The sequence below is a fragment of the Trichosurus vulpecula genome, chromosome 1 (genome assembly GCF_011100635.1).
Source record: "Trichosurus vulpecula isolate mTriVul1 chromosome 1, mTriVul1.pri, whole genome shotgun sequence".
In the NCBI taxonomy this organism is placed as follows: domain Eukaryota; kingdom Metazoa; phylum Chordata; class Mammalia; order Diprotodontia; family Phalangeridae; genus Trichosurus; species Trichosurus vulpecula.
In genome coordinates this window covers 521,047,509-521,059,016 of record NC_050573.1, presented here as the reverse complement: position 1 = coordinate 521,059,016, position 11,508 = coordinate 521,047,509, and the positions used below count along the sequence as shown (strand labels likewise).

Below are 11,508 nucleotides of genomic sequence, written 5' to 3'. Positions count from 1 at the left end.
TGGCGCAAGTGAGAGCACAAGGAACCAGTTGACTTGGGGTGCAATGAGATGCCTAAACCCTAATCCATAGTGCCTTTCTTCATTCCTAAAACGGAGAACCCTCACATACTTTTTCCTTCCTATCCCAGTAGGATTGATTGGAAGAGAGAAGAATTATTTTGTCCCCTCTTGGTGGTAACCAAAGCAGCTGGCATTTAGCAGCTTTATTCTTTTAACCTATTCTCATTTCTATAGTGTTAAAAACAACTGCTAGACAGCCATCTAACCTGAATTTGTCTGACTATGGATGTTAGGAATGGTACTGAAAAAGGGGAAGCCTAATCCAATGGGGAGAGATTTTTTTCAACAACAGCTGGTGGGAAAGAAAACCTTTGCTGTTGTGCTGTGTTTGCGGTTGTTATATTTCTTTCTTTTTCTATGAAACAGAATGTACTGATTGTCTCCTTCAGTATCTCCCTTCCCCCAATCACTTGGCAGTTACAAAAAACAAAAAACACAAAACCACCCTGAGGACTTCGAATACTTTCCAGAATCTCGTTCTCATCTCTTTATCCACTTTAGTAAAGCCTGGTGGAGGAGTTTAACAAATGCTAATTAATTAACTGATAATTATAACAAATGCTAATTAACTCATTGATTTTTAAAAAAGGCTCAGTTTTCTTTGGCCTGGTGTGAATAGTTATGCTAAAGATCTTTGTAACAGTTTAAGTATCCTTTATCTTTTCCTAAAAAAAATGTGACCTGTCTGCTCTTACTTCAAAATGCTTTTTGTTATCTTGCCTAGGTGCCTTACCTCATCTTACCCAGATTGGCTCTGAAGGAGAGACCAAAAAATATAGGTAGGCAGATACAGATATAGCTATAGGTCTAGCTATAGATAGATACATATCTCCCTCTCTCCAAATATCTAGATCTAGAAGTGAGACACACATGTCCACCTGTGCTGGTTTGTTTGTGCAGTGGCTAACAAGGACCTTAGAAGTTCTTGTAACACTGTTAATTATTATAATTTTCCAAAGTGTGTGTGTGTGTGTGTGTGTGTGTGTGTGTGTGTGTGTGTGTGTGTGTGTATTTGGATCATTTGGGTTTTTCAGTTTTTTTTTTTATTTTTAGTTTACAACATTCAGTTCCACAGGTTTTCGGTTCCAAATTTTCTCTCCCTGTCCTCCTCCCTTCCCCCCCAAGATGGCATGTAATCCAATGTAGGTTCTACATTTACCTTCACACTGAATTTATTTACATAATAGTCCAGTTGTAAAGAAGAATTATAACCAATGGAATGGATCATGACAGAGGAGAAATGAAACCAAAAAAGAAGGAAAAAAAAGAAAGCAAACAGTTTGCCTCAATCTGCATTCAGACGCCATAATTCTTTCTCTGGATGTGCATAGCTTTTTCCATCATGAGTCTTTTGGAGCTGTCTTCGAACCTTGTATTGATGACAGGAGTCAAGTCTATCAAAGTTAGTCCTTACAGATACCGTGTGTCTGTAATCACGGATAATGACCTCCTGGTTCTGCTCCCCTCACTCAGCATCAGTGCATATAAGTGTCTCCAGGTTGTAATGAAGTCTGTCTGTCCCTCATTTCTTATTGCACAATAGTATTACATTACATTCATATACCACAATTTGTTTAGCCATTCCCCAATTGAGGGGCATCACCTTGATTTCCAATTCTTTGCCACCACAAAGAGAGCTTCTATAAATGTTTTTGTACATACGGGTCCATTTCCCACTTATATGATCTCTTTGGGATATAGCCCTAGAAGTGGTATGGCTGGGTCAAAGGGTATGAACATTTTTATAGCTCTTTGGGCATAGTTCAGAATTGCTCTCCAGAATGGCTGGATCAGTTCGCAACTCCACCAACAATGTAGCAATCAATGTTCCAATTTTTCCACATCTTCTCCAGCATTTATCATTTTCCTGTTTTGTCAGGTTAGCCAATCTGACAGTAGAGATGTGGTACCTAAGAGTTGTTTTGATTTGCATTTCTCTAATCAATAGTGAGTTGGAGCATTTTTTCATATGATTATATCTATCTTTAAGTTCTTCCTCTGAAAACTGCCTGTTCCTATCCTTTGACCATTTCTCAATTGGGGAATGACTTGTATTCCTATAAATTTGGCTCAGTTCCCTGTGTATTTTAGATATGAGGCCTTTATCAGAGGCACTGGTGTAAAGATTTTTCCCAATTTTCTGCTTCTTTCCTAATCTTTGTTGCATCATTGGCTTTGTTTATACAAAAACTTCTCAATTTTACATAGTCAAAATTATCCATTTTGCATTTTGTAATGTCCTCTATCTCTTGTTGGGTCATGAATTCTTCCCTTTCCCATAAATCTGACAGGTAAACTATTCCTTGCTCTCCCAAATTGCTTATAGTATCAGCCTTTATTCCTAAATCATGAACCCATTTTGACTTTATTTTTGTACATGGTGTAAGATATTGGTCTATGCCCAGTTTCTGCCATACCATTTCCCAATTTTCCCAGCAGTTTTTGTGAAATAGTGAATTCTTAACCCAGAAGCTGGATTCTTTGGGTTTATCAAAGAGTAGATTGCTATAGTCATTGACTATTGTGTCTTGTGTACCTCACCTATTCCACTGTGGATCATTTGTTTTTGAACGTGGAAAGACAGAGAGACTCATTAAAGAAGAGTCTCCTGGAGGCACAGCAAAATTTTCAGTATGAGCACTGAAAGGCTGCTGTAACTTCTTGAACGTTTTTCTGGCATTGAGGTCCCTTGGCATACACAACTGATTGAGTGAGTGCACATACACACCTGTCTTGGGCCCCTTTATCATTCTCATAGATCCCTTCCCTCTCAATACCTCACCCCTCCCCCAGCTTTAGACTAGCTATATATATATATATATAACAGCCTTTAAAATATTAGTGCAAGGTGGGAGGAGAGACCCCTTCACTTTACAAAACAATTTGATCCCCTCCAAGTTTCCTTTAAATAGGGAGATCACCCCAGTATATTTAAAATAGTGTTCCATCTGTATACATTTCACTTACATACACATTTTTAAAGATATCTTTCCTGTTACTTCTAGGAAGCTTCCTCTCACCACCCCATCACTGCCCTCTCCCCTAAACATTTTTTCTTTCCTTTTTTCCCCCTTTCTTTTTCTCCCCTTCATTCTCCTCCCTTCTCCTCCCTTCTCTTCCTCACCTCTCTACTCCCCCAAGCTAACCCCCATTTTATATTTTGTTATTCTTCCATATAGTACAGGATATACCAAAAGTCTTAGTGCACCTTTAAGTTATTAAATCCGTTGTATACACTATATAGTAGATGCAAAATTATGCTGTACATATTGTACAGTTATTCGCATGTTTGTCACCCTGTTAGAATGTGAGTTCCTTCAGGGCAGGGACCATGTTTTTTACTTTTCTTTATATCCCCACATAGTAGGTGATTAGTAAATGCCTGTTGACTGACCGGCTGGTTTGTTGGTTGGTGGCTTTCTCTTCCTTAATGACAGCTTTCACTAACAGTCTTCCTGCACTTTGTCCATCCTTCTTTTTCCCCAAACAGCAGCCTTCCCATAATTACCTGGAAACATACTAAAGAGCCACCACACCCTTATACCTGGGAGCTAAAGCCTTTCAAAGCCAGAGAGGACAGACTACTATGCTGTTGGTAAATAATAGAGATAGCTGGGATAGAAAATTGTGAGAAATGTGGTTTTGGGGATCACTGGACTTCCTAGGCAGGGCCAAAGTCCTGAGGAAGAACCCTGTGATAATCCCTAGGGAAGGCTGTACAGACCACAGGACTCCCAGAGGGAGACCAAGTGGTAGCCATCCCTTAACCTGTGGGGATCACAGGGCATCCTAGGGGTCAGACCCTAAGGAAGACCCAAGCGATGGCCCCTTAGGATGGCAATAAGATCACAAGGCTCCTGAGACAGGGCCGGAAGTCCCAAGTGATGTCCCTTTAAGAAGGCCATGCAGACCACAGGGTTCCCCAAGGGAATCAAGAGTGGTAGCCCTCTTAACACTGCAGTGGGGAATCACAGGACACCCCAAGACAAGACCCAGGAGTAAGCCTGGCACTAGGAAAACGCATGTGATTTGCCCATTAACACCCAAAGAACCTAGGACCAGAGCAAGCAGAGGAAGGCATTTTGTTACGCTCCTCAAGAAAGCAGGTGTAGTGCTCACGGAACCACTCACACTGCTACAGCTGCAGGAGCAGGGGTAACCATTCCCTCCACTCCTGCTAGAGTCATGGTTACTTTACAATCTTTGTCTTTTTACGTAGTTTTCCTAGGTTATATAGTTTATATAAATAGGATAATAAGGATACAGAAGCAAAAGTGAAGTTCATTAGATTTTTCTTGTCTTAGTTTAGGATTAAACTATATTCTTTTACTTCCCCTACTTTCCCTCTTTAACATATGCAAATCATGCAAATCAGTAGGCCCGGATTCTTGACCAAGACCAGACCCTAAATAAGCTTGAACAGGTTCAAGTGGGTTTGGCCTCTCTAATTCCCCAGACTGCCTTCTCAAAAAGCATGCACATGCGTACAAGCCTCTGACCTCTCACCTGACGGATCTTGAGGCCTGGTCTCTGCTAAAGCTGGGATGGGGGAGGGCAGGGAAAGCACACCTTTAGTTCTGTGGAAACAAAACTCCTCCTCCCATTTCTTACAATATCAAAGGCCAGAAGGTTGAACCTTAAGTCTAGGGGTTTGGGTACTCTGCAGAGGAAAGGAGTTAGTCCTGTTTGCACCGGTTTGAAAAAAATTCTCCCTTGTGAAAAAAATTCACCCCTTTTTCTCTTCTCTCTAATTCACACTTTTTCTCATTTCTCTTCCTATAATTCTGGTCTTTTTCTCCCTTTTCCCTTTTACACCTTTGCCTTTTGTCCCTTATATACAGGCATACTTGATAAACACGATATCAGAGTAGGCACAGATTTCCTCTGATTTGCTTCCTTTTTTTTTGTCATGATGACACTTTTAATTGGCTACTGAGCCAGAACTCCATGGCCACAATGAAAGGACAATCCCTGACCCTCAGCCCTGTCTCCCAGCCGTGAGGACCCTCTGAGCTCAGGAGGGTCAGTGGGGGGATGCCATTTCCCCACTAGCAGCCCCAGCCCGTTAAGCACATAGTCTTCTGGGCAAGCCTGTGCCTGGGATGGGGTCACCTACTGTTTGGGCACCAGAGAAGTGGGGGTACCAGCTACTGGAGCAGTTGCAGTGGAAACACTGGCATAGGCAGACTGTCAGAAAGGGAGAGAGTCACCCAGAGAAGGGGGTGGGGAGATGGGGAGAAAAATGCCTATTTGGCAATGACGTACTCAGCAGAGGTGAAATGTAAACGAGCCAATGTTTCCAATGTCCCTATTGATGGGGTACAGGCCCCAAACAGAGACCTTTTTTCCTAACCCCTAAAAAGCTCATTTGTCTTTAGGCCCTGGAAGAAACCCCTACCTTGAACTCTCCTTGACTCTTCCCAGTTTGATTCGGTTTTGGCCTAAGGCTATAGCCTCGCCTTATCATTAGGCCCAAATCTCTACCAAAACCTACCCACCCTTGATACTATCCATATCCATGCCTTCGGCTACTTCCCACCCTTACCTCACCTTGCCCTCCCTGGGACTCCTCCTGAAGACCCTCCCTGAACCCCTCCTCTAGTCACCCCAGATGACCCCTCAATCAATCTGTATTTAAATCCCATCCGGCTTGCAAAAGGCGCTCAGATTCTTTAGGAGTCTAGCCTATGGCGGGGCTGCTGGAGGATCTGGCCATTGTAACGGGTCCCTAATAAACTTTGTCTTTTCCCTTGGCTAAGGAGGCTTGAGTCGAATTCTTTCGACAGGACCTGGTGCGTCAATATCTTGGTGTCCAGCACCTCTCGACCTTTTACCTCTTCACCTATGAGGCTTGGATACTAGCCTCTCAACTGGTTCCAACTATTCCACCATTATTGCTTAGCATTGCCCTTCCTGTGTGGAAATAAAACTTTCATTCCTGCTACATAGTTGTCCTGTGGATACCTTGTTCCTTCTCCTTGGACTAGAGCCAAAAGACAGAATTGTTCCGCAGGAATCTGCGGTAGGGTTACAATTAAGAGCGCTGAGGATGCCAGCTTTCCTGCCTAGGAGACAGACAGGCCCAAGTGCAAAGGACAGGAATGGATGGGAATCAACAGCCCCCGTAGCCTCAGCCTACCAGTGCTCTAGATAGATGTGGAAGACAGTACTCATTTTTGAGGGGCTGATTCTGGTTGCTACCCAGAGTGCTAAATATACTTTTTTTCTCTCTTCCTTTAATTGCATCACTATTTTCAAATTTACATCTAAAACTTTTCTCCTTTGCAAGCATAAAATTACGCCCTGTAACGACATAACAATTTGTATATTTTGTATATAACTTTAAAGAGATTTTAAAATTCACTATCTTTATTCGAAAAACTTTTATTAAATACTTATTGTGTCAAGTCTTGGGCTTAGATGAATGAGATATAAACTATAGACACACACAAAAAAAGCAGCTTAACATTTTATTAAAGAGTTACCCGGTATTGTTGCCATTTGTCAGATGTGGAAACTGAGTCTGAGAACTTGAGCAGTTTGTTTCTGAGGCAGATTCCAGATCCTAGTCAAGGAAGAGCTCTTTCCACCACACTATTTTAAAGAATAACCTTGAAAAGGTAAGCAAGATCTTAATTAAGAAGTTTGTTTATGATTGTAAGGAACAATGGTGGGTGGGAGGAGTAGTTCCTTATTCAGTTTTTGGTAGTCTTCAACTAGTTGAAATTCCTGAAGCCTAATGCAGTTTGTTCCTTAGATACTGGATTATTCACTCATTTCCAGAGCTGCATACTAGTAGAAGAGAAAAACCATTGAATGGTTCAGATAATGTAGGTCTCTTGGGGAAAGGATTGTTTTTCAGAAGCCCTAAAATGTGTTTGCCTTCCACATGTGACTCAATGATGGGAGACAACTAGCTATTTGGGTATTTTAAGCGATTAAGTGTCTGTTCAGGTGTTTCTGGGTGTGACTTGTGTTTTTTGTTTCTCTTTGTGAGTCTTAAGCATTTTTTTTGCTTATTTCAGGCGGTAAAATAAAGGCTCTCCTTTCCATTCTTACACATTGCTTACCTTGAGTATCTGAATGGGTATCTACACTCTGTTACTCACCCTTGGGAAAAAACTATACTTAAGGCAATGTAAACTATATTTTTAAATTTATTCTGAATGTAACAAATGGGCACCCCTATGTATATGGTAGAACAGAAAAAATATTGTACACAGAACTGCAAATCTCTATTGTGATACCTGAGTAGCCAGCTATTGCTAGAAAAACCCTGCCCCCAGCCACTAACTGCAAACCCCAGTCCTGCTGTTTGGCGAGTGTCTTGGGCCCCTAAGACATTTCCAAGGAATGTAAGCTAATTACCAGGAAAGCCTAACGATCTTCCTTTAACTAACTGAGTGGGCTGAGAGACAACTCTATCTCTCATCTCAACAAAGACAGCTGGAGCATCCCTCAGTCTGCCTATGGCCTTGAAGGATGAAAGCCTCAGCCCCAGATATTCTTTTGAATTATGTGACTGTTCCTAGCTCTTATCTCATGAGTCATGTTGTGGGATGTATGGCAAACTGGACACAGAGATCCTGGGTTGTAATTCCAATTGACACTTTGTCAACTATCTGATATGTTGTATTTACAATCTATTCAGGAGGTTCCTCTAACATATCATGGTCATAAAAAGTGAAATGAAAATGGCTTGCTGAGTCTGCAAAGTAACATATGTAAACTTTAAGAGATAATTAAGCACTGAACCCTGTATTGTCTATATAAACTACCCTCTCGGTTTAAACGTGGTCATTTGCTTTGGGAATTGTCCCCGAATGACCGCCGGCTAATAAACTTCTCCATTCAAAACTTATACTCTGTGGTGTGTCTCACTCGCTATCTGGTTTAACACTATGATAGAGAGTTTTTCTTTTAAAAGCTAATATAAAATCTTTACATTCTATTTCTTTCAAACATTAATGTGTACCATATTAATATGAATTTTTATGTAAAGAAATATAAATTAATACATTATCATGTAACTTTCAAGCGATCTTGCTGTGATTCTTTCTGGTCAGCTGTTCCTTCTATGTATTTATGCAAAATTCTTCAATGACTTTTTTTCTTTTCTTTTCTTTTGTCTACCCTATTTTCCTTCCTCCCACACTTTTCCTCTAAATTGAAACAAAATCTTTGTAAATATATTCATAGCTAAGCCAAACAAATCCCAAAGGTAAGCTATGTTAACATAAGATTTTTATAGAGTTTAACCCATGTAGAATATCTGTTACCCATATTAGATGAACAACCTAAAGAGATTCTCCATCAATATCTATCTGGAACTGACAGCACAACATGTGAACAGTTTAGTTGCAGAAAGGGGCAGCACCGTGGTGCTTAAAAAGCTGATAAAATGGAGGATTCAAGAAACAAAGATTTTTTTTTCCTTTCTGGTTTCCATGGCCAATAATATAAGTCAGTGGCATATGTTACATTAAACATTTTTGATAGGAGGACACAGTCTTCAAATGCAAGCAGACACAATTTTCCCATTTACCTAGGTTGAGAGACAAATACTATGTTGGATCTGTCCTCTTACTATCTATCTAATTTCATCATCAGTCTTTATCAACCCTAAACTCTCTATGCTCTTTGCTCATATTCCTTCTCTTTCTTGTAAGGTTCTTCTCTTTCCTTAACATCTGTTCTATTTAAATTTTAAAATTTTATTTATTTTGAGCTTAAACACCAAAAAAAGAGGAGCATTTCAATGTACACAGCAGAACACACACACAAAAAAGATTCTATATCAAACTGTGAATCTCCATTTCACATTGCTTACTTAAAAAAAAAATTTCGTATATTAAAGATTGTCCAGCTTGTCTGTGCTTTTTCTGACTTCTTTCTATTCTCTTCCATGCATTTTTAGAATATTTCAATAGTCCTTCCCTCCTGTCATCACTACTGCTTTTGTCATTTCTAACAGCATAATAATATTTGCATTAATATGGCACAATTTTTGCCTAAGAGGCAATGTAAATTAATTCTTAAATTAATTATGTTTTTTTTCTTTTCTTCTCCCCTTTTAACTCTCCTTTCAGGTTTAGGGCATTTGCTTTGCTGGTGACTATCTTCTCCTTCCATTTATCCTCCCCACCGCTGCTTGTATCCGTGTTGAGTTTGAGGTATTTCTACAACAAACTGCGTATAGCAAGGGTTACAGCCTAGTATTTTATATAAAAGGAAGAAGCTTTTATATAAAAGGAAGAACAATATGCTTGGTTATACATTGACACTATCATATAACCTGCTATTCTGTTACCCAAATGTTTCTAGTAAAATAAATTTTGTTTGAACTGCAGGGCCTGAGTTTTAACTACAGATAAATATAAATGTAAAGTTTGGCAAAGAAATCAACTTTTGTCTAGGTGTTAGGAATTTGGGGAATTATTAGAAAGTATGAGTGATCTGAGATTTTTCATCTAAAATAAACTCCCAAGTGTTGAAGCAAATGAAACCTATGGAATCTAAAGGGATGTTATACGTACTGCTTATCTCCTATTAGAATATGATTTATTTTATTTAAAAAATTTATAATATTAGTTATACTTGAACTGTATCTAAAATTTAAGATGAAAAAGGCTGTTGCCAGATTTTAATTATTTTAAATAATTAAATAATAAATTAAAATAATAAAAATTTCTAAAGTCAAGATGAAATGTAAATTTACTTTAGCATGTGATGTCCTAACAGTTTCATGTTCTCCAAAGATAGGTTCTTAGAAAATCTGAATTTCTCAATTATCTGAGCATCTGCTATCTTTCCTACTCACTTAATAATTGCAACTATTCTACTTCACACAGGCATGGGCAAGTTTATGATATGTGAGTAACTCAACAGGGGAACTCCTCAGAGCGTTTGGCTGGGCTGTGTTGTAAAAAATGTATTGGTAGAGCTCTGATCCTTCCCTGTCTGCTGGGGATTTCTTGGTGGTTCTGATGAGAGTTTGGGGTGAGAGGTTCAAGGGTTCAAGGGGTTCCCAGAGACTGTGCCCTCATCAGTTCCAGAAGAAGCTTTACTAACTTTTCCTGAAGAACTTCCATTTGTTTCTGCATTTTTCTGAGTTGTTTCTTCTCTCTAGAATTAAGGCTTGTTTCTTCCCATTTTCCACCCTCAACCTTCAATGGCTCTGGGAGGGTTCTTCAGTGACATATGGCTTGGAAGCTGATTCTACTGCCTGGGATTTCTTTTCCAGTTTTATTTTGAGTCACACCTTCCTTTCTCTTCCTTAACACATCCTGCTGTTGCTGTTCAGCCCTGTCTGACTCATCGTGATCCCATTTGGGGTTTTCTTGGCAAAGATACTGCAATGGTTTGCCATTTCCCTATCCAGCTCCTTTTTACAGATTAGGGAACTGAAGCAAACAGGGTTAAATGACATGCCCAGGGTCACACAGCTAGTGTGTGAGACCTATTTTGAACACAGGTCTTTAACAAACTCCTGGCCTAATATTCCATCCACTGCGCCACCTAGCTGCCTTAACACATCCACATCCTCTTTATTACTACTAAGCACAACGACATCATCGTCTTGAGAAGGGACACCACACCTAGGACAAACTTCACTTTTAATTTTTTTCATGGTCTCGTTGGGAAAACACGCAACCATAGCGGCCCAAGACACAAAACCTGTGCCGACATCTCCAGGCCTACAACAGGGCACGCAGGAGATCATCGTATCGATCACCTTTTATATGTCCTTTATTACCACTCCAGGCTGGATTATCGGAGAGCTTTAGCTCGGTCAAGTTCTTAATGCCCTTAGAGGGAGATCCTGCCTGCCTCAGGGCTGTGTCGTTAGATTTGTCCAATATAAAATCAATGACTAAAATATTTGTAATAGAGTCTGCCAATTTCACAAAGTTACTATCCGTCTTCTTGGTATTTCTTGGCTTAAATTTAGTATAGCAGTTGCAGCGGGCCATTAATTCAGGGTTTTGGTCAGCTTTCTCCATCTTCTTTGCCCCCTTCACCACCTCTTGGGAATCGTGGCTACATCTCAACCCATCTCTCCTCATCTCAGTCCGCTCTACCCATTGTCGCTAGAATCAATACTCGAAATTTTCTGCATCCCGAGACGAGGCAACGGACTCCCGTTGCTATGACGACGTGGGTTGGGGTTGCAGGCTACAGCAGAATCCGATGGTGAGAGACCGTGGTTCCTAAGAGTCTGTGGTTCCTATGGAGACCGTTGCTAGGGAGCCACGCCTTCCGCCACTGGGCGGCTTAGGGATGCACTAATTATTGTAATAGGGTGTTTCTAAATCTTATAAGAGTGAAGTTTGTCTGATGCGGAACCCAACGCCCCTGGCTCAACATTTGTATTTTCTTCTCAGACATCTCAATGATGAGAAGTAGCAAGTTCCACTCCTTTCTTCCCTTCCACACCAGTGTATTCTT

At 40.3% G+C, this 11,508-nt stretch overlaps 1 pseudogene; it reads right to left on the bottom strand.

Moving 5' to 3' along the window:
• Positions 1–9,941: 9,941 nt before the first annotated feature.
• Positions 9,942–11,116, bottom strand: LOC118841119 (annotated as a pseudogene).
• Between the last annotated feature and the right edge of the window lie 392 nt (positions 11,117–11,508).